This window comes from Myotis yumanensis, unplaced genomic scaffold (assembly GCF_028538775.1).
Source record: "Myotis yumanensis isolate MYYU_CA2020_CCGP unplaced genomic scaffold, mMyoYum1.0.hap1 SCAF_19, whole genome shotgun sequence".
Taxonomy (NCBI): domain Eukaryota; kingdom Metazoa; phylum Chordata; class Mammalia; order Chiroptera; family Vespertilionidae; genus Myotis; species Myotis yumanensis.
The window spans coordinates 10,560,956-10,569,555 of NW_027223770.1; positions in this window are offsets into that span (position 1 = coordinate 10,560,956).

Genomic DNA, 8,600 nt, shown 5'->3' on the forward strand with positions numbered 1-8,600 from the left:
ATTTCTTACAGAGAGGAAGGGAGAGGGATAGAGAGTTAGAAACATCGATGAGAGAGAAACATCGATCAGCTGCCTCCTGCACATCTCCCACTGGGGATGTGTCCGCAACCCAGGTACATGCCCTTAACTGGAATCCAACCTGGGATCAGTCTGCAGGCCGACGCTCTATCCACTGAGCCAAACCGGTTTCGGCTATTTATGCATATTTTATAAGCATTTTATACTTTTAGTTCTTATATTTAGGACTCTGACCTATTTTGAGTTGATTTTCATATCTATAATAATAAAAGCGTAATATGCTAATTAGACTGGACATCCTTCCGGACGAAGCCAGGGCTGTGAGGGAAGCTGGGTCCCGAGTGCCTGCCGGCAGCCAGAGGGAAGCCCAGGTCCCACATGCCAGAGGGAAGCTGCTGCCGACAGCCAAGGGAAGGGAGGCCTGCTCTTGCATGAATTTTGTGCATCAGGCCTCTAGTATGATGTAAGTAGGAGTCCAGCTTTATTCTTTTGCATGTGGCTACCCACTTGTCCCAGCACCATTTGTTGGAAAGACTATTTCCCTTTTAAATTATCTTGGCCCCCTTGTCAAAAATCAGTTAACTATAAATGTATGTGTTTATTTCTGGGCTCTCTTATCCATCCTTATGTGACATTCACTTTTATAGCTGGCAGGTTTTTAGCATTTATGAAGTTTTCATTATTTGGCTGACAGAAGTAGCTATTATGTGGGTTCTTCCAAAAACATATGAGACCATGTATTTCCTGGTATGTTAAAGTTATAAATTAGATATTTCAGGAGGTGCCTTGAGTCCTTTGGACATAAAGTTACTGACTGCTATATCTATCACACCTTTATGTGTTTGCCTTTTATTTTAAGAGGCTGTTGTGCCCTGGCTGGTTTGGCTCAGCAGTTAGAGCACCATCCCCAGGACCAAAGGGTCAATTCTGGTCAAGGGCATGTACCTCTGTTGCAGGTTTGATCCCCAGCCCGGTCAGGAGGCAGCCAATGGATGTGTCTTCCTCAACATTGATGTGTCTCTGCCCCCCCACCCCACCCCACTTCTCTCCCTTCCACTCTCTCTAAAAATCAATGGAAAAAATATCCCTGGGTGAGGATTAAAAAAAAAAAAGGCAGTTGTTTCAGGATCAATATTAAGATAGTGTCTGGCCACAAGCACAGAGTGCCTTAGAGGTTTTGTTTTTCTTTTGAATCTGGAAGTAGTCCCTGCATGTTCAGGGCAGTCATATAAGGGTGTCATCGGGGACCCCTAATAGGCACCTCCTATTTTCCTGCTTCACCCTCCTTTACATTTGGCTCTCATCCTCATAGTGTCTAGACCAGTGGTTCTCAACCTTCTGGCCCTTTATTTTTTTTATTTTTATTTTTTTAAGTATATTTTATTGATTTTTTACAGAGAGGAAGGGAGAGGGATAGAGAGTTAGAAACATCGATGAAAGAGGAACATCGATCAGCTGCCTCCTGCACATCTCCTCCTGGGGATGTGCCCGCAACCCAGGTACATGCCCTTGACTGGAATTGAACCCAGGACCCTTTAGTCCGCAGGCCGACGCTCTATCCACTGAGCCAAACCGGTTTCGGTAACCTTCTGGCCCTTTAAATACAGTTCCTCATGTTGTGACCCAACCATAAAATTATTTTCATTGCTACTTCATAACTGTAATGTTGCTACTGTTATGAATCGTAATGTAAGTATCTGATATGCAGGATGGTCTTAGGCGACCCCTGTGAAAGGGTCGTTCAACCGCCAAAGGGGTCGCGACCCACAGGTTGAGAACCACTGGTCTAGACGCTCCTGCATCCCTGGGCTTGGCAGGAAGAAGGGGTACACTAGCCGAGAGCCCAAAGACTTGCACTGTGTCTCCTTGGCTTCCAGCTACAAAGGAAGATTTTAACTGAGCCCATTATGACTCTGATTATCTGTGTTGTGCTACCAAGGACAAAGGGAAGCACTATAGGATCAGAGCAAAGTTTAAAGTTGTATTAAAACTAGAGTTTACCCTGATGCTCAGTCAACTAGAGTATTGCCATTTTGGCTTTATGGGTTAATATGTAGTTTTAATGTATGAGTTAAATACTCTTGAGCAGCAGTCGCCAACCTTTCGGACCTCACCGACCACCGGTTGGCGACCACTGCTCTTGAGCATCTGTTCACTGAAAATCTGAATTATGAACTAAGTACCATATTCTACATACAGTATGGGAATGTCAAAACATACTTTAGATACATGCAAGACAATCTTGAAATCAAAAGTGTTTGGTGGGTTTTTATCATTTAAACTAGTGGCCCAGTGCACAGATTTGTGCACATTGAAAGGAAATTAATTAGAAGAAATATTTTAATATCGCTATTCGCCATTTCCCTATTGTCAACGACGCTGGCTTCTTTCAGCTTCAAAGGTACGTTGTACCAATACTTGGTCTTCAGACATATTCTGTCACTGCCGCCACTTTCTTTCAGCTTCAGAATGTCAACAAAACAACCAAATTCATGATTGACAATGACAGATCGAAACACGCGTGCGATTGGCGCCAGCGAGAGCTTTATATATATCACACATGCACCAGTCAACATTTATTTTTATATTGCCAGTGCGCGTCATATGTACCAGCTGGTCGGTTGGTCGGACAGAAGGATGGACAGTCAGTCACTTAGCCTTTTATATATATAGACTAGAGGCCCGGTGCACTGATTTGTGCACTGGTGGGGTCCCTTGGCTTGGCCTGCGGGGATCGGGCCAAAACCAGCAGTCCAACATCCCCTGAGGGATGTAGTAGTGCGCAAAGTGGCAGGCAGCCAGGGAGGAGCCCGAGCCCAGGCCGGGTGCCACGCCGCTCCCACTCATCCTGGCCCTGCTGTGCCTGCCACCACTGCTGCTTGGTAGGCTCGCTGCCGCTCCACTGCAGTCTCCACGCACCCATCCTAGGGCGATACTGGGGTACCCATGACCAAGAAGTAGCCGTGGACTTATACCCAGTCAGTCCTGATGCTGGTCCCGATCCTGGTCCTGATCCTGGTCCCGGTCCAGATTGGGGAGGGGCACGCAGGGGAAGTGTTCGCAGGAGAGGCTCGAGCTAACACAGCTGTACTTGCCAGATGTGAGCCCGGCATCTGGCGCCCGTTGGTCAGCTGGATGGACTCCTGCTATGGGAGCACACTGACCACCAGGGGGCAGCTCCTGCGTTGAGTGTCTGCCCCCCGCGGACAGTGTGCATCATAGAGAACGGTTGACCGGTCGCTTAGGGTTTTATATAGACTAGAAGCCCATTGCACGAAGATTTGCGCAATAGGCCTTCCTTTCCCTGGCTGCCGGCACCGGGTTTGGTCCGGCCGCAGTGGAGAAGCTAAACCTCAAGGCTTCTCCGCTGTGGTCAGTCTTCACTCCGGCCAGAGCCTTCAGTCTTCACTTCATGCCTGCATGCAAATTGACTGCCATCTTTGTTGGGTTGATTTGCATACTCATCCTGATTGGCTGGTGGGCGTAGTGGAGTGACACCAATTTGCATGTTTCTCTTTTATTAGTGTAGATTATTATCTAAAATCAAATTCTGGCGGTTTGGGTTGGAACTTCTGTTACAGACTCTCAGATATGTCAGAAAGGAAGAAAGAAAGCCACCATGATCCATAAAGAATAAAGGTTTGTTCCTGAAAAACATGTTTTTAATTGTGGAACCTTTGTGATAGAAATCAACTCTCTGTGGTGCATGTCCCATTAGTGCCAGCAGGGGGAGCATGGACATTAAGAGCCAAAAGCCTGGCTCCTAGAATATTTCTCCTTGGTGCTGCATAATGTAGGTGTTTTGTTTTTTAATGCACTTGAGAGGACAGTTTCCAAAGGATTTAGAATAGATTATGCAAGAAGTATAACAATGGATTTAAAAGAACAGCTTTAATCAACATGTAATGCTGACATTAAAAGAAGACTGTTACAGCCCTAGCTGGTTTGGCTCAGTGGATAGAGCGTTGGCCTGCAGACTGAAGGGTCCTGGGTTTGATTCTGGTCAAGGGCACATGCTGAGTTGCAGGCTCGATCCCCAGTAGGGGGTGTTCAGGAGGCAGCTGATCAATGATTCTCTGTCATCATTGATGTTTCAGTCCCTCTCCCTCTCTGAAATCAATAAAAACATTTTTTTAAAAAGTATAACTTTAAAAAGTTATCTGGCTCAAAATTTTTGGCTAATAATTTTTTTTTCTAAAATGTTATTTTCTATCTTTTGTAAAAAAGATTTCCCCCCTGGTTATGAAGATCACATATATCTTACTGAATTATAGTACATATGATGCAGAACAGTCTTTGTTCCTGGATTTAAAAGAACAGCTTTAATCAACATGTAATGCTGACATTAAAAGAAGACTGTTACAGCCCTAGCTGGTTTGGCTCAGTGGATAGAGCGTTGGCCTGCAGACTGAAGGCCAAAACTACTACACTCATTTATTCTTTTTTTTTCTTTTTAAGATTTTTTTTAAAAATATATTTTATTGATTTTTTACAGAGAGGAAGAGAGAGATGGAGAGTTAGAAACATCGATGAGAGAGAAACATCAATCAGCTGCCTCCTGCACATCTCCTACTGGGGATGTGCCCGCAACCCAGGTACATGCCCTTGACCAGAATCGAACCTGGGACCTTTCAGTCCGCAGGCCGACGCTCTACCCACCGAGCCAAACCGGTTTTGGCTCTTTTTAAGGTTTTTTAAATTGATTGTTAGAGAAGAAGAAAGAGAGAGAGAGATTTATTTCCTGCCTCCTGCATGCCCTCTACCGGGGAATCAGCCACAACCCGGGCATGTGCCCTGACTGGGAACCAAACCACAACCCTTCATACACGGGATGACATCCAACCAACTGAGCCACACCAGCCAGGGCACAAGGTACGACCTTTTAGGGAAGGCAATTTAGTAATAATCATAAGACTTATTTTGATTTGTTTTAGGGTTTTTCTTTTTTTTTTTTTTTTTTAATTTTGTAACATTTTAAAATGCTCATTCTCTTTGATCCAGCAACTCCAGTTCAAGTATTGTTGAATACTGGAACACACACACACCTGGAAATAATTTAGTCATTTTTTAATAGAGAATTGGATAAATAAGTTATAGTACATCCATAAAAGCCATTATAAAAAAATAAGGAGCTCTCTCTGTCCTGTCATGGAAAGATGCCTTATAAAAAAAGTTGAGGACTTTCAATATGATTCCATCCTTGTTTACTTAATTAATTGTATGCACTCCAGGGAAAACTGGGAGCTTATGCATCAAACTGGTAACAGCGATTTTCTTAGGGCAGGAACAAAGACTGTTCTGCGTTATATGTACTATAATTCAGTAAGATATATGTGATCTTCATAACCAGGGGGGAAATCTTTTTTACAAAAGATAGAAAATAACATTTTAGAAAAAAAAAATTATTAGCCAAAAACAGGCTGAGGACTAGAGTCACCTTGTTCTTTTTTCTTAAAGCATCCTGTTTATATTTATCATTTTAGTATGCCACTCATTACTGTCATGTGTTGAAAGATTACAGTCCAGGGAAATACTCAAACAAGATTGATGAGAACTGTTTTATTCTGCATTTTCCTTTTCTCTGCAATTACCAGTACTGAAGACTTTCATAAAAAGTTTGGAGCTGTGTCCAGAAAAGGAAGGACTACTATTACACGAAAAGCCATTTGGTTTGTTTCCCCTTCATTTTGTTTATAGAAGTTTGGAAGACCATTCCATTAGGAGAGTGTAATGTTAGGGCCGCATCTGTTCTGTGTTGATTTTGAGATAAAACATCCATCATGATTTTCCACTTTGCTTTAACAGTGCAGCTCTGATTTATACGTTTGGTCTGGCAGTTGTACTAAACACTTTGCAGTCTTAATTCTATTTAACCCTTGTAAGAACCTTTGTGGCAGATCTAAGTACTTTTCCCCTTTTCTAGGTGAAGGAAGCTGGTGTGTGATATCCCTTGCTATAATACAATTAATATCACACACCTGGAAGCAGGCAGAAATGGCAACTAGAGCCAAGTCTTTCTGAATCCAGGGGCTGGCCCTCTCAGCCATTATAAGATGGTCACTTTGCTACATGGATATTTTTAGTAACACATTCAGGCAACAAGATCAGGAGATTGTATTGTTCCTTGTGCTGTGCCAGCTGTTGAAAGGATGTTCAAGAAATGTACATGTGAACTCTACTGTCAGGAACTTTCCCATCTGATGAGAAGTATATACATCAAGACAGAAACCAAGAAACAGGGAAAGATGGACATGACTGCCCAGCCCTGGAGAAGCCCAGAGAAAGGGCAGGCTGTGATTGCCGAAGTCAGTTGGGAAAGATTTAGGGAAGATGACACTCTAACTGAGCTCATCCGAACAAGTGAGCCAAATTAGGCAGGCTACATGGGCAAGGGGTAAATTGGGCTACGATCAAACCTGGCATGGAGGAGACCTTAGGGCAAAGAATCTGGTGGGGAAGAAGCTGCCCTCGCAGGAGGTACTTAATGCCCCATAATTTTTGAGAGTAAGGGTCAGGCTAAGAACTTAAAACTATTTTATTGGCAATCCAAAGGACTTGATAGATTATCCACACTCAGACACAACTCTGCTTTTACCCACCACTATGAGAACTGTTGGCCTGAGCAAACATCACTTTTCCTGCTCAAAGTTTTCCTGAGATACAATTCACATACCATACACATTTAAAGTTACAATTTGATTTTTTTAGCCTACTACATTATTTTTATAATGAATTTCATTTTAACTATCTTAAGTGTACAATCTAGTGGCATTAATTAGAATTATAGTGTGCAACCATCACCATTATCTAATTCTAAAATTTTCATTACCCCAAACAGAAACTGTACCATAAAGAGTATCTCCCCATTCCTCCTCCCCCAGCCCCTGGGAACCTCTAATCTACTTTCTGTCTCTGGATTTCTAGATACTTCATATAAGGAGAATCATACAATTATTTGTCCTCTTGTGACTGGCTTCTTTCACTTAGCTTAATGTTTTAAGTGTTCATTCATGTTGAAACATGTATCAGAACTTCATTCCTTTTGATGGCTGAATAATATTCCATTGTAGGATATACCACATTTTGTTTATCCTTTCATCTGTTCATGGGTTGTTTTGGCCTTTTGGCCGTAGTGAATAATATTGTAACAAACTTTGGTGTACAAGTATCTGTTCCAGTTCCTGCTTCTCGTGATGTTTTAAAGAAATCATTTGCCATTGTATCTCAAGACCCTGTAAGACTTCTTCCTGAATCACTATCTGGCTGTCTTATATTGCCATTGAAATTGGGCAATGCATCATTGTAGCCCCTGTGCCTGCATACAGTAGGCACTCAAGTATATATTGAATGAATGAAGATTTTGAAAGCCAAGACAGTAAATGTAAATACCTAGTAAATGTTCACTGACTTATTTAAATTTTCTTTAAAAAAATATTTTTATTGATTTCACAAAGGAAGAGAGAGGGAGATAGAAACATCCATGATGAGAAAATCATTGATCAGCTGCCTCCTGCACACTCCACACTGGGATCAAGCCCGCACCCCTAGTATGCGCCCTGACTGGGAATTGAACCGTGACCTCCTGGTTCATAGGTCGACGCTCAACCACTGAGCCACGCTGACTGGGCAACATTTAGATTTTCAAGCGGAGTGGCAAGAAGATAAAATCAGGATTTTTATAAGTTTGCATTAGTTACAATGCATCAGATGATTTGGAGGGTAGATAAGTGGGAGGGAGCTATCCCTGGGAGTAAGAATCAGCGAAGAATCAATCTAAGAGGTTAATCAGAATAAGAGGTTGATCAGTAAAACCTGGGACTCAGAGAAAGGAATTTCTTGATGTTGTTACTATAGTATTAAAGTCTCCAGAAAACTTTATTTTATGGCAGTTGACCTCTGACTGGGGCAAGCCCTCTTGGTTTTGCATTTGTGGTTGAATGAGTCAGTTGCCATCGCCTTAGTTGTCTGACCATCTCATAAACAAAATGTCGGGACTTAGAACTCCAGAATACATTTTACTGCAGAGAGGGAAAATCATTTGGAAAGATGGCCGTATGTATTTTATCCAGTTGTTCTGGCAAATTCTTTGTCCTGAAGTTCCTTTCCACTGAAAGGAAGGCTATCACTGCCAGGAGACACTTAAGAGATGTTAAGTAATATTTCCCTTAGAGTAATTTACAAGTGTTGTGTTTTTCCCCCTGGTACAAAAGACAGATCTAAGAAAAACGTCTAATGCAGCTGGGAAAGATTTTTATTCTTAGGAGGCTGCTGGGCGTTCAGAAATGAACTTAAGTGGAGCAGAACATTTACATTAATAAATTGTTCCTTGCAGTGGTTCTCAACTTTCTAGCCCTTTAAATACAGTTCCTCATGTTGTGACCCAACCATAAAATTATTTTCGTTGCTACTTCATAACTGTCGTGTTGCTACTGTTAGGAATCGTAATGTAAATATCTGATATGCAGGATGGTCTTAGGTGACCTCTGTGAAAGGGTCGTTCGGCCACCAAAGGGGTCGCGACCCACAGGTTGAGAACCGCTGCTTTAATGTATCTGATTCAACACCCCAAGGTATCCGGTATC